General features: G+C 41.7%; 1 protein-coding gene across 1 annotated transcript in view; it reads right to left on the reverse strand.

The window, feature by feature from the left end:
- The window catches only part of CNTNAP2 (contactin associated protein 2), a 1,833,533-nt gene that overhangs the window by 659,968 nt on the left and 1,152,066 nt on the right, over window positions 1-21,499 (reverse strand). The gene's annotated exons all lie outside the window — the stretch shown is intronic.

Consider the following 21,499-nt stretch of genomic DNA (forward strand, 5'->3'; position numbering starts at 1 on the left):
AAAAGCGGCTCCCCAGGTAAGCGCCCAGTAACAGATCGGAGGTGGGCGGACCACCGCGCGGGAGGAGCACAGCCTCCTGACAGAGAGTGCCGCTCTCTCCTCTACGTTTAAACTCATAATTTAATGCTTAGTCTACAAGCACTGCTTCTGGTCTAACAGACAGAGATAGTGGGTTCCCGCTGTGGCTTTATGGTCGGGGAAGTGCCTAAAACAATCAATACATCGTTAAATACATGTCATGTTTGTTCCACTGGGCCTCGTGATCATTGAAAAATATTTAATCCACACTTACCTACAGATATCATCTCCTTACTGCAAGGGACTTTATTCCGAAAATTTATTATGAATATTATCTGCACTACTGGGCTACTAAGAGATCAGAGAAAATCTCTCTCATTCTCTCAAACACACACACACATAGAGACACTTTTTGCATAGATAGTATAAATTTTCCACAAATAGCATGTGGTTTCTGATTTTCCTTTATTTCAGGAGAAAAGGAAGAAATGTCTCTCCTTCACTTTATTTGTTACAGGTGCTTTAATTACATCGAATGTCGTTTTGTAGAAAGCTGACGTTTCTGTAATTAAACTGTAGGTCCTTGTCCATTGTTTCCCTTTTTGTTCCCATGCCCCTGACTCATTTTCTTTTCTCACAGAGACTGCACCTGTTTTCAGAAGTGCAAAATGCACATTTACATTATCTCCTTTGTAGCTGGAATTTGTAAAACACTATTGTGAAACTTTTTTTTAACAGCTTTACATTGACATTTATGATGAATTTGACAGATCTCTTTACAAAACTAAGGACTATTTCTGGTAAAAAATCTATCTGTCTGATAAGGGGAGGCTTTTGGTCAAGCGCACTTGAACTCAGACTCCTAGCACCTACTTGGCTAAGTTACTCAGAAGGAGGTCTGATTCCAGGACCTCCCTTTTCTGCTTTTCTCTACCACGTGCTCTGTGCCTCCCTTTGGTTCTCCATGCATTCCTCTGTCCAAGGGGGCTAGACCTTAAATTCTATGTCATTTCAACAAACAGAACACACTAGACTAAAACAATTCTAAAGTGCTTTGATTTACTTAAGCCTGCCTTCCTTCCCTCCTTGCTTCCTTCCTTCCTTCCGAGTTACCGAGCACACGTGATGTGTGAAGCAGCGGAGGAGGCAACACGAACAGCTGTGAACCACACAGATCAGGGACCTCTGGCACAGGGACTGCTCACTCAGGACTTGGGCACTGCTCAGGCATGAAGTGCTGCTGGAAGAGGTTGTGGCTAGAAGGTTAAGCAGAGCCCACGTACCTGTTGTCCAGTGTAATGACTTATCTCTCAGTTGTCTTATTGGGATAATAAACTATGGTGACTAATTTTGAATGCCATACCAAGTGAAGTAAGTAATGCAATAAAAGATTGTGAAGAAGTGTTTTTAAACTTTAAGCAGAAAGATGCCATAATTGAGGTAGGTTTTGGAAAGAAAGTTCCTTGTAGCAAAACCATAGATTTCAGGGAAGGGACTCAGAAGGGAACAGCATTTATGCGGTACCTGCCATGGCCTGGTGAAGGAATGGCCGGCGCTATGTAAGATTACGAGGAAGGATAATGCAATAGGAGCCAGGACTGATTCACATGCTTTTAAGATCAACAGGACAGGGAGCCCAGGTGGGTGAAGTAGTCAGGAAAAAAAAGAGTAAAGAATGACTTACATTCACAATCTCCAGGAAAAAAAAAAACTGCCTTATTAATTTTTGACAATCCTTCTCCAGATTATTGCAACTTTTGTGAAAAGCTCAAAATCATCCAGAACTGCAGGTTCCAATTCCTAGGTTTCCAATTAGTCTCTTTGGCCAACCTGCCATTAAAAAACCTTCACCTTTCTTTTCCAATATCTAATAACCATTCTCTTCCCCCCTTGCCAACACCCCAGTCATTTTCCTTATCGTCTGGTATGGTTTACAACAATCACACTATTAATTGATTGTTCTACCCAAATATCTCTTCACTTCCCACCAAATTATGCTTTTTTAATCCAAAGATAGTCTAGTCGTAAAACATTGCTTTCACTGTGTTAAAAACTGTGCAGTGGTTCTTCAGTGCCTATGATAGCACGTGCCAGACCATCACGCATGCACGCAGACCTTCCACAGCCTGGCAGGTCTCCTTTGGTCTTTGCAGCTTCCCAGTGTAGACCTTGCTCTCTGCTCAGGTGAACTGGACACAGAAAGTTGCTTAACTCACGCTCACCCCTCCTGGGGTTGCCTTTACCCGCGGTGTTCTACAGGTCTCTTAATTTATAGAACGTCTCAGTCAGAGGTAAATTTTAAGGCAGAGGTGGTAACAAACAGGGCTCTCAGGCAAAAGATTTGGGTTTAAATTCTGACTCCACAAAGTCCTGTTTATATAACAGATACCCAGTCTCATTCAGCTTTGTCTGGAGAATAAGTATTGTACGTATAGTAATTAATTAGATGGACTGTTCATTGTAATATAATACTTCTTAGTTAGGTCCCACTGACACTCCTCCTTTCTTAGGGAGCCCTTCCCTAATCAACACGTCCCGCCTGCGGTACAGTCCAGGGCGCACGCTGCTCATCTCACGCACTGTAATGCTTGCTTGCTGTCAGTTTAGGATTTGATTGACTGTTGTTAAATTCCATATATGAACACTGTATTTCCTAACAAGATTGTGAATTATCTTGCGGGAAGAGTCTGGAAAACGTATCCTGCTTTTCTACTCTGTATTAATCTAACATGCTAGATGTTTAAGGAAAGCTGTAGGTGAGACTTGAAATGCACCTCCCCTTCGTCCTGCTGATTCTGACGGGTTGGCTCATAGACATATGAGAGTGTGACTGGATGATGAGAAGTGGAGGTAACTACTGCATTTCTAAGCACACGGGCATTTCAGAGGGCCTGAGACCTTGTCCCAAGTAACTGACTAAGAGAAGATGTTGAAAGCATGCGGAGGAGGGAAATTTGGGTAAGCAAGAAGCTCTTTCTTTTTCTTCAAGGGTGACAATTACTTTGCGTGTCTTTAGCACACAGCAGGTTTACTAGCTGCTTTTCCCTCATCAGCACACGTGGAAAACTGAAGCTTCAGTCTGAACTTTATCATGGGTGAAAATGAAAATCACCTGGAGAGCTTGTTAAGACGGGGGTCCCCGGGCTTCACCCCAGAGACTGACCCAGTGGAGAACCTGCAGTTCTAACAAGCTCCTGAGTGACGCTGCTGCTGCGGGTCCCAACCACACTGTGAAGCACAGCGCTGATCCCCCCAAAATGCTTACCTCAAGAAGGGTGCACTAATTCTTTATTTATATTTTAATGTAAATAGGAAAACTAGGTCACTGAAAGGCAATATAGTGCAATTTTAAATAAAATAAGGCTACGATGATCCCTCACTATACTCAAAACAATAAAAATGGAATGGGATACAAAAGTCTAAATAAAAATACATATCAAAAGAAATATATTTGGGTGAATGCACAGAAAAAATATTTGGAAAGAAATATACCCAAACAGTAACAGTATAAAAGTAATCTTACTGTGAGCAGTAAGATTACCAGTGATTTAGAACTCCATACCGTTCTGTTTTCCACGTTACTTTATAATGTGCATATGGTACGCTGTCATTAAAAACGCGCTTGCAGAACACGTATCTGGAGTAGCTGCGTAATGGCCCTGAGGTAAAATGGCAGGGACAGCTGTGATATAGTAGAACTGCATGAGTTTTATAACTGAATCAGGAATTAAAGAGATTGTTGTTCAATCTCCTTTCTGTCATTCGCTACCTGGAAACTCCCCTTAGCTTTTAATTTCCTTAACTGTAAAATGAAGGCAATAATACCTCCCACACCAAGTTACTGTGAAGATGAAATGAAATCACACACTTTGTAAACTGAAAGGCACTGAGCGTATGGGAATCTTAACGCACAGAAGGCGCTAACCACGGTATTTAGCCTGCAGGCCTCGGCCAGTGAACTCTGCGCCCAGTGGAGCCCTAGCTGGTTGCACAGTTTTTGCATGTCAAGCCCGGGGAGATGACAAGGCAAAGGCACAAAGGCTGTGGCCACCAGAGAAAGAGAAGGACCTGAGCCATCATCAATAATCAAGCTTTTCTAGTAGACTGTTGGAGAACAGCAAGGTAACTGGGCTGATGGCAAAATAAATAGACTGATCAAGTCCATTGATTTATTGGAAAAGTAATTTCTGTTGCGCCTCCGAGTCCCAAATAAAAGGTCTCATATTATTCTCCATGTTCAGAAATGTTACTATTGAACACATCAGACTGAATTTCATTGCATGTAAAAATCCAGAAAGTGACAAATTCTAAGTATCTTATTCATTTTCATTCAATATTCATATTCAACATTGAATAAACAAATTGTCTGTGTGACATCATATTAAGTTCGATGGAAAATGACGAAGTACCATTGTACTGGTTTCATATAGCTGCTGTAACAAATAACCAAATGCTTAGTGGACTGAAAAAACACAAATTTATCATTTCTGGAGGTCCGAAGTTTGAAGTGGGTTTCACTGAACTAAATTCAAAGTGTGTGTAGGAGTGTGTTCTTTCTGAATACTCTAAGGGAGAACCCACTTGTTGCCTTTTCCAGCTTCCAGAATCCACCGGCCTTCCTTGGCTCACTGTCCTATTTCCTCATCTTCTAAGCCAGCTGTGGCCGGTGGAGTCTTTCTCACACCCCACTCTGATTCTCTGTTTGCCTTGTCACCTTTCTCTATTTTAAGGAGCTCTGATTACATTAGGCCCAGCCAGACAATCCGGGATAGTGTCTTCACTTAATCATAAAGTCTCTTTGCCGCATAAAGTAGCATCTGCACAGGCTCCATGGCTTAGGATATAGACACTTTTGGTGAGGGGAGGGTTATTCTGCCTACCACAACTATACAAAAATGCCATGATTGCTATGTAAAGAGCAAATTTTATTAAGCACCTAATGTACTCCCAGTGTTGTTGATTAAAGAAAAATGCCAACTCACTGGCAGAGAGAAAAGCAAAAGGGTTTAAGAGCAAAGATGTGAAATAGGCCTAATGTGCTGGGAAATAAAGCATCACTTAAGGAATGTTTAGGGTAAGGACAGAGTATAAAGAGGGAGCAACTACTTCCAAGGAGAGAAAGACAACTCTCACTAGCATGAATTCTTGCAGAAAATGGGAACAGAAAATGGATAGGGGAAATGGTAATACACTTAGTGATCAGATTTTGGTGACTTAAAATTTATTAGCGTGGTGGTATTTGTAGAAATCAAATTATTAGAAAAGGAACTAGTTGGTGGAATGTGATAGGGGGGATGACCACACTATTGTAGGAGTTTGAACTACGAAAGGAAAAAATAGAATAAAAACTGATAGAGATTGCCAAATTCAAGTGAGAGAATTTTTGTTAGGATACATGTGAGTTTTATGCCTCTTTTTTTTAAATGGAGTAATTTCTGATTATGAAAAGAATTTATACACTTCGGATTAATTTTGAAAAAGTAGCAAACAATTAAAAAATAGAATCTCCTTTTTCCTGAGCTCCAGAAGTAAATTTGGGGGGGCGGCAGCTCGTTCTCTTTGGGAATGCCAGGCCCCTCCTCCTACCTTTTTGTAGACCCCCTTCAAGGGTACAGGAAATGAATGTGAACAGTCAGAATCCAGCATGTGTAGCAGCCACGCTGTACCTGTGGCTGCCAGAGGCTTGCTACTCCCTTCCCTCTCTGCCACCAGGAAGTGGTGACGGTCAGCTTTAGAGTCTTAAGATTGTAGAAACCACAACTCTGCCTGTTAATGCATCTTCACAAGCACTGGTTAGACTGATTTAAAAAAAAAGAAGAAGAAGGAAGAAGAAGAAGGAGAAGGAGAAGAAGAAGAAAATATTTTCTTATTTGGCAAAAAAAAGCTTTTTATTATTATTTTATTCATATTTTTGGTTGGAAAATTTATGTTCACATATACATTGGAGAGTTTTTAAAAATTTTTTGTGAGGTGTACAGCTATGCTTTTTGCTCATTTATTATTAGCATTTTTCTACTGACTTAAATTGGCTAAGATATAAATCAGGACTAAAATCTGTGCTCTGTCATATTTGCCTTCCCTTGTTTTGCCTTATCACCTTGAATATGTACGTTTTAATGTGTAATACTTTATGTTATCAAATCTATAAAGAGTTCCCCTTTAAGGAATTTTCACAGCTCTTAAGTGTATAATATCTTCCATTTAGGACAATAAAGGCCTTGACTGTCGTGCTGTGGAGTCTGTGTTTACCCTGTAACCACAGGATAAAGCATTTAAAATAAGGTGGTAGAATCACAGATTGTGTGTTTAAGAAATATCTCCTGGTAACTGTGTGGACAACAGGTCAGAAAAGTTAATATCAACCCGGAGACGACTGTAAGGGGACATGGAAGATAGAACTGAGACACAGATACATATGCAATTACAACATTGAAGTCCCTGGGAACAGAGAGCTTGCTTCTGTGCCATGGCTTTAATTTTCACATAAACACTCATCATTCAAGAAGGACACTGCTGTGGGTTGAAATGTGTTCCCCCTAACAGATGTCAAAGTTCTAACCCTCAGGACCTGTGGTTGTGCTCTTATTTAGAAATAAGGTATCCAAAGGTGATAAAGGTAAGATGAGATGAGCTCATTAGGGTGGCCCCATCCATCTGGACTGGCATCCTTATAAAGAGGGGAAATGTGGACACACAGACAGATCCCTGCAAAGAGAAGACAATATAAAGACACAGGGGGGAAGCCAACCGCAAACTAAGGGATGCCCACGCCTACCAGAAGCTAGGAGAGAAGCACAGAACAGGCTGTCCCTCACAGTCCTTAGAAGGACTGACCCTGCAGATACCTTGATTTTGGATTTCTAGCCTCAAAACTATAAGGCAATAAATTTCTCTTAAGTCATCTTGTTTGTTGCTTTGTTACCATGTCTCTAGGAAACTAATACAGACATACAGCTGCCAGCTGACGGGGCCAACCTCTCCTCAACTCTCTTGTAAGTGATGTGGAGGAGGATGCTCCACTACGTTCTCATAATTTAATTTTAAGAAAGAATGTCTTCCCGATATGACAGTTGCTTTGGTGGCGCACGCTGTGCAAGGTGCTGCGCTGGGTGCTCTGAACAGCACAAAGCAGCAGCCGTCCGGAGCCCTGCGGCGCTGATGCACTGAGGGAGGCTCTCCTGGCCCCTTTCTCTGTCTTGTGCTTTGAGAGAGGCAATTAAGCATGTGATGTACATCCTTCCTGTTATTACCCTCTAAAGCACACAGATCACTAAAAGTGGCCAAGGGTGAAATGTGTTAGAAAATTAGCCGCAAGTCAGCAATGCACACGTACACAAAGGTTACCTGTGTAGCATCACACATCGTCTTTTCCTGACTGCACAGCAAAGGAAAAGTTCACTTCTAATGATTTGATATAAAATTGGAAAGAAGTGTAAAATAACTTTATGATTCATTTACTAATAAATGCTGTAACATGACATCCTGAGTATCAATAGTTTATGAATATCCTCACATTCCTGCTTTCTCACATTGGAAGTAACCCAGCACCTACCACAGACCTGCTATAGGAACCAGGTGACAAGATGCGGAAAAGGGAGACTGGCTTACTGGACACTCTACCCTTGAATTAATAAAAAAGTCTTTTAATGGAAAACTTGGATGTAGCAGAAAAAACAAAACAAAACAGTAGCTCTCAGCCCTTAAAAGGGGACTGGGGTGTATTTGGGTTGGTGGTACCCAGAATGGTCTCTGGGGCCCTCCTTATTCTGATTCTTTTCAAGCCACCTCTGATCTTAATCTGTCTTTCAAAAATGAGTTTCTCCAGTGTTAAGAGATATTTCTCATTGGAAACGAAACTGACTTTCTGATCTCAATTAGGCTCCGGTGCATTTGGTTGGAGAAACTAGTTTTCCCAGAATCTAATTATTTCTGTTAAGCGAACTACTGAGGTCTGTGCACAGCCAAGCTGGAGATCCAGAGAGGCATGGTGGCCTTGGGACCTTCCCCTGCGAAAATTCCGTAATTCTGGGACCGTGCAGTTATTTTTAATTAGCACGATGTGAGCTTTACAATACCTAAGTCCTCATTAACACTTGAATATTAACCTGATATGTTCTCTGTCTCTTTGGATTTTTTTTAAGCTTGAATGAATGCCCTGAGTAAACTACATTATTTCCCTGAGGAACTATTGTCTCATAATTGACACACAGCAAATAGTAGTGGATGGAGAGAGTGTGGGTTTAAAAACAGATATTCTGCATGCTAATATTATGTCATGATCTTTCCATGAATGTAATTTCTGTATGAGACGTTACTCATTATCATCCTCTAATGGGTTCTTTCACCTGTCCAAGTCTCAAGGGAAAGGGGTAATTTAGAAGAAAAAAAAAGAAAGACCAAGTTTCGATTTCCTGTTAATAAAACAATAGCTTATAGTTTCCCCACCTGAGAAGTCCTTCAAAAATTCTTTGGAAATCAGAATAAAATCTTTTCTCTCTGTTACCTACGTCCATCTATTTCTGCCTTCTGTTTGATCCTTCCCAAATCCCTCCATTCTTCGCATCGGCTCCAAGGCAGTACTTCAAAGAGACAACAATGCACACGTTTGCAAAGCTAGTCACAGAACTTTGTACAGCTTTTTGTCTCTGCGTCATCACAACTGTCATATTCCTTGTGATGTCAATATCCATTCTTGTTATTCTTTGACTCTCCCTTCACTGAACATCAGATTGCCCGTTTTTTTTCCCCCGATAACTCAATCTGGACAAGGTCTACTTGTATTTTCTTCATTATTACTTTTAGATTATAGAAGACTATGAGGAGGGAAGAAAAACCCCTATAAAACCAAGCGGGCATCCTACAGACTCACGCTTCCTCATTTTCATGGGTCTCTGCAGTGGAACTTGGCAGCCCCATTAATGACTTACTTAGATCCTCTAGAGGGCGCCTCTGCTGTCTCTTGCTCCATCTCCTTAATCCCCTGTTCCCATGTTGACCTTCTCACTCTCATTTTCACTGTGTCCCAATAATGAGGCTAAGAACGTTGACTCAAGATGTGTTAGTGCCTAAATTCCCCTCCTTCCATGTGACTGCACTAAACAGGCCCTTTTCCCTTTCCTGTTGCTAATTAATCAATTTATGTATTAATAGCTGCTAATACAGTACTAGACCTAGTGCTATGCCTTGTACCAGAAACCTTTAAAATGAATAGAATCTTAGGTCCTGACTGTGAGAAATTTGCCATCTAATAAATGGGGCAGATATGTTGAGAGATAAAATACTGTATAATTTTCTGCTATTAAAAAAAGATATAAACAAAGCAACGAGACACTTTAGACAAGGGATTGGATACCCTGGCTTAGGAATGGGAGTTCACCAGGAGGAAGAGAGGGGAACCCTTCTCCCCGCCCCTCCCCCGTGCCGTGCTATTTCGTGCTAGCCCTCAGATCATTCGACTGTGTTTATTGATTTTCCTTCTCTCTCTCTCTTTTTTTTCCCCCTCTTCATCTTCTATGTCTGTTAATCTGCACTAGTCTCCTCTATTTTAGGTGATGCGAAAGAAAAACAAAAGAAAATATGTGTGTTGTTCTCTTGTCCTGTGCATCAGCCCAGCCTAGGGGAACTTCTGCTTCTTCACCACCTACACCTCCACCCCCACAAGTCAGGAAGTCGTCACGTTCACCTCACTTTCAAGAATGATGCCCACGCTGACTTTTTCTAAGTCCTCGTGATCTGTGATATAAGTAGATGTGGTCACTGTTGGCAGTGCCCTCACTGAAACTCACTCTTCTCCAGGTTTCTGTGCCCTTCCGCGTGTCTGCCTGCTTTGCCCTCTGACTGTCCTTCCCTGCGTCCCCCACTGTTGTGTTCTTCTCCTGGCCTGGGGAGAACTGCTCTCTGAGGCTTGTCCTTAATGCTCTGTCTCTGCCATCTGCACAGAAGGATTACTTAACTGTCCAAGACTGGTCACCTCGAAAAAGGCAGAGCCAGAATAGGAATGCAGAGATTCTGGCTACCGAGTCCTGCTCTAAAATTATGCTGAATTATTTATATAGGGGGAAAGGGGGTATTTTTATTGTTGTTGTTGAAGGGTAGCTTGGAGAAAAGTGAGGGAGTGTGTTCACTGATGAAAAGTCTCTTGAGGAAGAGTAGATTTTTCTTTACATCTGTGTGTGTATGTGTGTTGAGGAAAGAAAAGAAAATGGAGTGAGGAAATTCTGCAATTGTTTTTAGATAATCTAAACTTTAACAAAAAACCAAATCTGGCTCTGATTAGAAAGTGCTAATTCCTTTGCAAACTTCAGTCATTTTGAGTAAAGTCCTGCTAATGCAAATTATAAAAAGACACCTATACTTTATACTACTTTACAACTTAAAAAATGTTCTACTATAGTTTAATTTAATGAGAAAGGTAATATGACTGATTTTAAATGCCAAATAAAGCCATTTTAATATGATGGGAAAATAAACCATTAAAAATATAAGTATTAAAACTTTAAAATGAAATAGATAGGCTGTTCCCATAGTAGAAAGGGTTGGGTCTACAGTATTACATAACGAAACCCCAAACAAACAAAATGTACCCCCCACAAGTAAAGGCAGTAAGGGGGAATAACCCAGTGAGAAGATGTCTAGATTAAAAGTCAGAATTCATATTTTGAGTTCTGGTTACTGTCCACGTGGCTTGGACTGTTTATTGCTTAAATTTTCTGAGTATGAATTTTCTTATTTAAGGAGTGAGGAATCTGATGGGCTGATGGTCAGGTTTCATTTTGGCCAAGTACTCTGTGGTCTTCACAGTTTATGGTTCATATTTCAAAAGGCCAGAACAATCTGGGTGTCTTTTCTAAGCATTTATCATTATACCTCGTCTATTATATAAGCACTGGTGCAGTGATTAAAACATTGGTGATGTTGGAGTTCTTCTCTCAAAGCTAAAATTAGATTTAAATACAGATTATCCCTTAGACAACAAAGAATGTCCTTCAACAAATAAAAGTCAAGAAGATTGTTTTGGTAAGACTGAAACAGCAACAGGACATTAGCATTCATTTCAGATTTAGGATAAAGGACTTCCCTGACAGTGTCTTCCTCCAACTTCTTTTGAGATATGAGGATTATATACATGCAGGCTTGTTTTATAATAGGACAGGTCTCAAAAGCGTCTATTTTTATGATTAAGTGTGACTTAACAAAACTTCCTGTTGCTTGAAGTCCTGTTAAAGCCATCTCAGAAACAAATGATGGAGTCACTAACTTCAAAACAAGCCATTTCAGGAGAGATCAAGTGGTCAGTAATGTCAGCTTTCCTGACCACAGCTAGGGAGCAGGGAAGTAATGTTTTCAAATATTTCAGAATCTTGAACTATCTGCCACTAATCTAGGCACATTGAAACTGCTGCATTAAATTACTCACATTGCAGTAGAAGCTTCTGTGGCCTTTACTCTGAGTTTGCTGATCCCATTTACAGCAGAGGAAAAAAAAGCAGAAAAAATATGCATTACCGCCAACTATTTAGCTGACCGTCACGATGGTGCACCGGGGCCGTTAGGAGAACGCCATACATTGTTTTCTCACTTAAGAAGACAGGAAAACCTGTGATACATTTTTGGATATGATTTATCTTACTGCACACAAAAGCCACGTTACACATTTTTCTATAACCCCGCCGAGCAGCACAGTGCCTGCTACACCTGAGTCAGTCAGTAAACGCTCGTTGAATAGGTAAGTTCTGTGGGAAGTATTTTATAGAGACCATCTCGTGGCCCAGTATCTCCATCCACACTAGTGATTTCTTACAGCACTGTGGTGGGTGCTAAGCATACTTTTTTTTTTTTCTTACTTTCTACTGAACAATTTCTTCACTTGCCTTCACTAGTCAGCTCATCCGCTATTCACCTGTTGGGGTTATCTGGGAAGAGGCTGCTCTCAGGAGGTGCTTGCCCAGCTCTCTTGACGGCTGCTGTCCTTCCTTTGGGGACAGTGACAGAAGAGACCCACTGCTGCTGAGTGTATTCCAGGCCCCGCACAACCCCCCTCCTTTCTCTCCAGTTCAGTTTGTGACTTAATTCACTTGTGCTCAGCTCCCTCAAAAAGGAAAGCCCACAAGAAGAATAACTACAAAAGCCAAGTCACATTCTTCCATCAGAAGTTTGGTCTATGATCAGGAGGATTGATTTTTTTCAAGGCATTTATTTTGTTAACAGCAGAAGAATAAGAAGTTATGTTTTTCAAGGATTGGTAGTACCTCATTTCTTATTATACAGTAAAACTTCTAAACCCTTCTGCAAAACCTAAGGCTCAGAAAGATGTAGCAATTTACCAGAGTCACACGGCTTGTCAAACGTGGAAACGTGGACCCCCACAGGTGCTCTGCCTTCTTAGGTTACGCTGTGTCGGCTCTCCAGCACAAACTCCTGCTATCCTATCTGCTTTTGGGGGTGCTGTTACCTCTGAATAGTTCAAATATCTCATTGAACAAACGCTTCATAAAAAAAGAAGGAAAAAGGAAAAAAGATACCCACCTTCTTTAAATGATGGAGTGTGTGGTAGGCGGGGAAGTACTCCTAAGTGATAAGTAAGAGTTTAGATAGTCAGGCTATTAGAGTGTTGGGTTGTAGCCATTGCGCCAGGGAATTCTAATGAGATACCGCTTCTCTGGTAAGACCACTTTTTAAATTAAAACATCCCTGGGAAATATCCTTGATAGTCATTTTCTCATTCTTAGGGTTTCAAAGTACACGTGGACCTGGGCCACCTGAAATTCTGAGAAAAGCTCCAGGAGGAGACGCTGTGATGTCGGCTCTTGATCACAGCCGTGTTCGTTACCTGAGCCAAGACCGTACAATCTTGCTTGATTTTTCTATTACCCCATCAGGTGCCAGATGATTTCATCCGAATCGTTAGCGGTTAAGTGAAATACCAGGCATATGGCATCCAGCCTCGTTCCGTTTCTCCTTCCTTGAACACAGAAAGGCCACACTCATTCTAATCATTAAACACAATATGAGAAGGATAGAACATATTCTTTTAAAAAGTTCTCTGCATCCCAGGATCAAACAGAAATATATTGAGTGTAACCAATCTTTTGAATAATTCAGGCTCTGCTCACCTTACCTTTACTTTGCACAATTGAAAACTGGCCCTATTGATTTCGTGCCCAATATACAGTGAAACCCCATTTATCTGACATCATTTGGGAACGAGCTGTTCATAGAACCGCAGAACTTTAGAGCTTGTGAAGAAGTCCATGGAGTGGTCTAATCTATCTCCTTCCTTGTAAATAATTATAATAATTATAAAAAAACAGCAATGGCTACTTGAACTCTTATAAGGCATCACTCTCTGCGGAGTGCTTTGCAAGCAATTTGCCACCTGTTTTTCACAGTAATCCTATGAGGTACGTTTGATGATTTCCATTTCATGAATAAGCAAACTGAGGCCTAGAGAGATTAAAATAACTGAAGGCTACACAGCTTAAAAATAATGAAGCTGGGATTGCATTTGAGCCCACGGCCTCTGTTCTGGGCCACTGTATTACACTGGCTCTAAGTGAAATATCCCATGTCTTACTCACTCAAAGTCACTCACTTATTTTAGTGTCAATGACTAGACCAGAACTTGGGTCTCCTAATTAACTATTATCACATTCTCTCTATATCATGCAAACTCTGACATAACTGGATCTTTACCATAAACTATTTTCCTTCCCTGAAGCACTAAAACTCATTTTATTTTAAATATTATCCGTGAAAGTTATATTCTAAAAGTTATTGCACAGTTTTCTGCCTCCTTAATCACACTGCATTAAATATAAGTGCCATTTCTTGCTGACTCAAGTTTTTTAATTACCTCCATCAATCATTGGATTACGTTGTTAAAACATGATAGTCTCACCAAATGATCCCAGAAAACTTTGTTTCATTGACTTGTTGGTTCCCCTTTTTATAAACTATGACTCTTTCCTGTATTATTACTTGGGATGTCATACTGCTATTGTGCAATTTCAAACTGCGCTTCTTGTCCAGACACACAGCAACAGAATTACTCTTCATATGTTATATAGGTTGGGAAACAATACAGGCAGGATTTTTCACATTGGGTGTTTGAAAAACGAAACAAAACAAATCTGACCACGGGGAGTCGCCTTCCTTAAGCAGACAGTAAGCTGTTTTCTGAAGGATAAAGTGGGTGTAGCCAGAAGAGGTCAGGGAAAGGGCTGGAAAAGCAAAGAAATAGGATGTGCAAAGGCTCAGAGACCAGAGTGTGAGTGGGAAGGGAAGTGGGTCCTGAAAAAATTTCAGAGTGACTGGGGTCCAGAGGTCCAGATGAGCAAGCAGGAGATGTTGAGACTAGAGTCAATCAGGGACCAGGTCTTCAAAAAACTGGTGCTTTGACTTAAGGACAGTCTGAGGAGTATATGAAGGAGTGTAAAGAACTGGGTGAGATGATAAGTTGGATCAGGAATTCCCTTTGGCTATCATAGGAAGACTGGACGTGAAAAAGCCAACGGTAGAGTCAGGGAGACCAGTCATAAGGCCACGGCAAGCTTCTGAAATAAGATCCTCTCAGTAGAAATCAGTATCCTCATTTCTGTAATGAGAAGGGAGAAGCGGACAGTCCCAAAGCCCCCTTTCACTCTAAAACCCCGTAATTCTGTGCTTCTGTGGCTTATGATTATTTCCTAAAACATGGTCAAGGCTATGCAAAGAAATAAAGTTTCTGACTTAATTTAGGGACCTTCATCTCTACTTGATTATAGCTGGGAGTTGATACTGTTGAGACAGGAAGGGGGCAGGGCACAGCCATTCAAGAAACAACTCAACAATTAACACCAAAATGGCAAAAGATTCAACTCCCAGTAGGCCTTGAGGCTCAAGATGGTAGGAGATCTGACTTCTTTGAGCTTCATTATATGTTAATTAGCATGGTGAATAACACGCCCACAGGTACCATGGCAGTCCCAAGGCTAGCCACAAAAGGTCAGAGTGGGAAATGGCCAACTTCCTGGGAATCCCAGCCCCTTCCCCAGGCTAGTTAGACTGGTCCTTCCATTTGTTAACATATTAAGCTACTGAGCTGTAAAACTGGCAACACAGCACCCGGCTGCAGCCCTCTCTCTCCCTCTCCCTCTCCGAGACGGCCCGCACTCTGTCTATGGGGTTGTCTACCTACTTTTACTCTAATCTTAACACCCAACCCCCGCACCTTGTGGCCTTTCTCTTGCCTTTCCCTGTATCTCTCTAAATAAATCTACCTTTACTCAACTGTGGCTCGCTCTTGAATTCTTTCCTGCACGAAGCCAAGGACTCACAATTGGCGGGGCACGTCCCAGGGGCTCCACCGAAGCCTGGGACGCGGCTCTCATACCGCATATCCATTTTCCCTGCATCGCTGTCATTACACTGGGGTTATAAAGCAACAGTAGTTGGCTTTTAAGGATGTTCTGACATTGGTTTACTTTTCTGGTCTGTACAAACACAAAAATTTATGATGACTGCGGTAAATACAACACAGGTCAGTGTTCCAGAATCTCAACTCATTTAGTCATCCAGTAATATCCTAGATTATCCTAGTGGCTTCTCAACAAGGTGCTAATTCAGGGTCAGTGTGACTGTTAATCCTAGACTCTGACCCCAGAGTAGTGACTCTTGGCTGGCTTCCCTATTCAAGCGCTCTGTAAGCCTGAGCACAGCGCTCAACCTGCAGCGGCTCGGCCCCCTTACCTGTAGGATGGGGGTGATAATGTGGCCTCTCCTAGAGCTCTGTGAGCTGTGACCGGTTAACGTCTTGTACTTACTGAGTTCGGTATAGGTACTAACTATTTTACTATTACCTTCCTGAGGCCCACTACTCTAGAAATGAAAAAGACATGTAAAATATTAACGACAAATGGTAACTTAGCTTACATTTTTTGATATATACACATCATGTATATATACATATATATTCTTTGAAACAATTAAAGAACATGTTGGCTTATCAATTCAAACCTAATTTATAATCATTGTTAAATCAGAAGGAACATCTTAGGTAACCTAAAATTCATACTAAGCCCAAAGGTGACGTCATTCAGCCTCTGTAGAAGCAGTTTCTCCCTGTCTGGAGATCTCTAGTTGTTCCGAAGCTCCTCTCATACCGAGCTGCCCCTGGCCCCCTGTGTTACCACAGATCTTAACTCTCCCTTGTGGTTACCTGGAAAAAGCCAAATTCTCCTTTCTCATGATATGGACTACTTTTTAATTTAATTGCATGATTCTTTGCAATTAGCTTAAGATTTAATCCTCATTAAAACACAAGTTCTTAAACGCTCTGAGTATCAGTTACTTGTAATCAGGACTAACCCTAAGTAAACGAGCAAAGTGGTTCTCAGTTACCTTCTATTGCCCCACTATGCCACGCCCGGGCACTTCTTCACAGCTAGGGTAACTTTCCTCTAAAACAATTTTTTGCCTTCTTCTCAGATTGACACCCCCAGCCCCCAGTGAATCTCTAGTCAGCCCGCCCTTCACTCAGTTCTTTGGTATTCGCCACAGAGACAAGAGATCTGATACGCTAACACACATCATGATGTGAACAGCTCCAGACAGCTTTCCTGGGATCTTTTCAAAAAAGCTGTGTTTTGGAAGGCAAAGCACCATACAGATGAAAAGGAGTAGTTAAAAGCCGGTGACTTTTCAGCTACCCCCAAAGCATAGTACTAAGGCACACAACAAGGGCCTAATTATTAGAGGCTTTTAAGACCTAGACTCAGACAGACAGTGGGAGACGCGAGGAAGCTTGGGGACAAGACCACGCAAATGAAAGGAAACAGCCCCCGGAGCAGGCTTTGGTCATGGTCTACCATCAATCCACCAGCCAAAAAGGACATTTACCAAGGACAATTAAAGAAAGAAAAAATGCACCCCCTCCATTAACTATAAAATCTTTAGCTGATGAAACTAAGTAGTGAAAACGAGTTAAAATAACCAGGAAAAAAACTGGCATGCAGGTGGTATCGGTTTATTTTAGTTGAGGATTGCAGAATTTGTTTTTACTCTATTTTCCTCTCAAAAACATAAAACTTGAGATTTCTCTCTGAAATTTTCAAAGATAAGGAGGCAATTCCTTTTGTACTGACTGACTAACAGGACTCCTGTCGCTGTGGGAGACAGCTGGAAAGAGTCTGAGAAAGACGTGCCCTTCACGGAGATTGTCGGCAGCAGGAAATTTTTGTTGGTCAACAGCCACATTGTGCTCAGCATTCTCAAACCATCACTTGACCTTCGGGTTACTGTGAGTTTGATTTTCTTATGCTGATCATTTTCCAGTCTCTTTTGTCTTAAATGTGACTTTCATCATTTTGGGGAGCTGTCTGCTGGAAGGTCTTATGGGGCTCGTGTAAATATTTGTCCAGAAAATCAGAATCAAAGAATAATCACTAACTCGCTTTCCTGGGAGACTTATGGAGGTCTGTAAATGAACTTCTGAAAGTTCTCATCAGAAGAAATGATGAAAGAAATGAAAAATACAGTCAGGAAATCTGCTGTTAGCATCTAGCTTGTGCTACACGCAGTGTTAGGGATTACGAGGAAAAGAGGATAAATGTTAAAAACAGTCCTTCTTGTCAGGCCATTTACATAGAGTCCACTTGCAGAGTCAAAGCATAAACTCCTAAGCCAGTCCAGAACTATATGGCGTGGGTCCCTGCATGACTGGAAAACCGGAAATGTATTGTAAGAAGTGCACATGTACCTGTGAAAATGTTTAGTTTTTAATTTTTGTTTTTAAGTGAATAAAAATCCCACATGATCTAGACCACTGCCCTGTGATTAAGTCCTGCCCTGACTGTGTTTGTCCTGGGGATTTCTTTCCTGCAAAGCTACAGCAGCCATCGTAGTTCCATTTAAACAAATGGCAGAGGTAGCCTTAGTCTAAATAGGTGAGGCCACATTATGGCATTTCTGTAGAACCTGTTTGATGGCAGTCGGTACCACGGTTACACTGAGAACAGGTACTTCGCTTTGGTGAAACCTCAGGTGTCACAATAAATTAATATTAATCAGTTGAAATTAATGAGTTGTCATTGGTTAATATCTATTGTTTTCTTTTATGATTTTATGAGAACTGTAAGCATAAAGACATTCATATGTAAATGTGTATAAGTAGACATGCATCTTTATGTAAGTATATTTACATTTTTAAAAGTTTACCTATTTGAAAAATACTAGTAGAGAGTGTGAATGTCTGAGGCCACCGGTTAGAAAGGCTACAACTTGTTTTCCACGTGGCTCTCAAGGCTGGACTGGGAGACCAATGAGCTTCTTACAAGTCTGGGTGTCTGTGATCTAAACTGCTAAACTGTGTGCTGTGAAAGGTCAGAGAAGGTGGCTCTGAGCGAGGACTGTGCTCTTAACGACACGAGGTGTGCAGAAACTGGTTGGGTCTTAACAAAAGGGCTGGAGTTAGAAAGATGGGGAAGAGAAGAGGAAGGGTGTGCCATCTTGGATGTGTGGACAGAGACCTGGCAGGTAAAGGGGACGTAGAAGGGACGACGTGGTGGGGGGAGGCCTCATCCCTCGAGCAGGTCACAGGCAGGTGGAGGCTATACTCCAGGCCAGCGGTGTGGGGAGCAGCAGGCAGGATGAGCCTCTGCAGGTCTTGAAAAGGAAGGTGACTGGATCGGGCAGAGGGTTAGGAGCTTAGGTCCACTGGGGAGAAGGAGATGCCCTGGAGACAGCGCAAAGTCAGAGAGCACAGTCCTGCTGGGAGCCCTGAGCACAAGGACCAGGGAGTGGCATCCTGCTGTTTTCTTCCCAGCACACGACAGGATGCTGTTTACGTTTAGCTCGTTTCTCTCCAGCTAGAAAGTAGTTCCATGAGGGCAGGGACATCATTTACATTGACGCACTGCCGCAGTCCGAGGACCCTGTGCACGATATATGCTCAGTAAATACTTGATGAGTGAGGAAATAAATGAAAATATATGTAAGTTTATGCAAATGAAGAATTAACTGGAAGGAAATTTCAAAGAAGGAATTTATTTTTAAAAAAATTAGAAAAAAAAGAAACATGAAATTCTAGTCTGATTTTGTAAACTTAGTAAAATGTAGTAATTTACAACGTTATCTCAGGTAGCCCAGTTGGACCTGATTGTGCCTAAAACCTAAATGTTCAGATTTGGAGAGATCTGAACCTTTCTTTCCCCACTGAGAGGAGTATGTGGGGATTTCAGCCTCCTCTTCCTGTCTGCTGTACCTTCCTTTATGTGAAATGCTGTGATCAAGGCTACACCAACTGCCTCTTGATATAGACAATGGGAAGATGAAGGAATTTAGAAAATATTTTTTTGTCCTTGCCAGTCTTTAAGCATGTTACAGCATATTGCTGGGGATCAGGAAAGCCTACTTTTGCTGACAGAGGGCAAATGTTATTAACCTGTTCTTACTATTTGCATTCTTACTGTGAGTTTCTCAGTCCTTCCCTCCTCCCCACCCCTGCCCACAGAAGGATGCTTTGGGACAACTGGAGAGAAAGTCCTACACAGAGACACAAAGGACCAAAGCACATCAAGCTATGTCAAAAAAATTTACCTCCATTACACACTGATAAGGTTAGAACTTTAGGGGCAGAATAAACCCTGTATCCATCCGCAAGTGAGAACACTCAAGATGCTGAGTAATGATTTCATAGCAGTTATTTTGGACTTCAGGGAATTTTCTTATTTCTTCTTCTCTTTAGAAACGGTAGAATATGAAAATAGAAGGAAGTCTTAGACTTCCAGATTATCCCGTCCAACTCCGCATTCTTTCTGGCAGGAGAGAGGTAATTATGGTTATTATTTTTTTAATGGAGGTACTAGGGATTCAACCCAGGACCTCGTGCATGCTAAGCACACGCTCTACACTGAGCCATACCCTTCCCCCTCCCAGCTCTCCATTTTACAAGTGAGGAAATGAAGACCTTAAGGTGGTAGGTGTGGTGTGCAAGAGGCCAGACAGTCACTCAGGACTGAGGTTCAGGCTTCCAACTCTATTTTCCAGCAACAGTTCTATTTCCACCATGACTTTTAACTTCTACTTTTTAGCCAGTTGATTTTAACACAGCTACTGGTCACCTATTGTCAGATGTCTATCAAGCAGTGCGTAGTTCAGAACAACCCCCGGGATATTTACTAAGTGCGAGATGTTGGGATGGGGTGCTGGCAGGGAAGAGAGGACCCAGGCTCCCTGGTGCCCGCTGAGGCTTCTGTCTGTGAGTTGCTGGAGCCCCCGAGTTTATGTGACAGGGGGCATCCTTGTCTATAGTCCGTGTGTCTGAAGTCTTTGAAAATCCACCCCAGTGTAAGGGAGAGGAAAGCAGCTGAAGGAATCATGGGGAGGCACTCAGTGCATTTCAGGGCAAGAATAACAGGGCTAAACTTTGATCACAAATGTGTCTCACCTCGGCTGTGAGCGTCAGAGCCAATTATCACTTGTTATCATTCTCCTTTGAAATTTTGATTCCTAGGTCTTTCTCCACCTAGAAGCAACTTGTCTGCCTCTTAAATTTTAAAAGTCATATCTTTGAAATAAAGGTCTAATTTTTATAAAATTGCTAGGTTTTGCATACCTGCAGAAGCCTCAGCTTTTAGTAGCTTTCTTGGGAACTGTGACAAAGGAGTCAGTCACTTCACAAGACCATCAGTGTGACAGTCTCTTTGGCATTCAGAATAGTATGACTGCCTTGGCTTTGTTTTTGAACAGGGACAACTGGCTCGTTCCTTTGTACCCCAAGGAGGCGTGGGCCAGATGAAATTGAGCTCTACTTTCTTAGTAAGTAACATTCTAAATGGTACCATACCAGCTGATTTAAATAAAGTATTTCCTGTTATTATTCAGTCTCATAGGCTTACACCAGGGTTTCTCAACTTAGTATCACTGACATTTTGGACCAGAAAAGTCTTTGCCACAGGGCAGTCCTGTGCTTTATAGGATGTTTATCAGCATCAGTGGCCTCTACCCACTGGATGCCAGCAGCATCCCCCCTCCCAAGGTGACAATCACAAATGTGTCCAGACATTGCCGCGTGTCCCCTGAGGGTCAAAATCACGCCATTGAGGACCACCGTCCTACAACGATGCCTAAGAGTCAGGTTGAGCCTCTGTGTAGATGGGGAATTATATAATTCTACAAGCTAGAAAGTTAAGGGCAACACGGACTTCTTTAAATCACTGCACAGCTGACTTTCTAGCTGCGTTGCTAAGTCATCCGAACCTCCATTTCTTCATCTGTCGATGATGATGAAAATGAAAGGGTATGATGCTAGGTATGGTAGTTTTGGTTAAACAAGTACTAACAGTTAATGCTTATTGTGTAATTGTGTCTGCAGTAAGTGCTAGCTCTTCCTACCAGCACAACTGAAGCCAGTATAACTCTGGCTCTACCTGGAATCACTGTTACCAGTTTAGTGGTGCCTTTGTACCTGGTGATCACTGGGGGAATGGAGTAAGGGAGAGTGATT

The sequence above is a fragment of the Camelus bactrianus genome, chromosome 7 (assembly GCF_048773025.1).
Source record: "Camelus bactrianus isolate YW-2024 breed Bactrian camel chromosome 7, ASM4877302v1, whole genome shotgun sequence".
Classification (NCBI taxonomy): Eukaryota; Metazoa; Chordata; class Mammalia; order Artiodactyla; family Camelidae; genus Camelus; species Camelus bactrianus.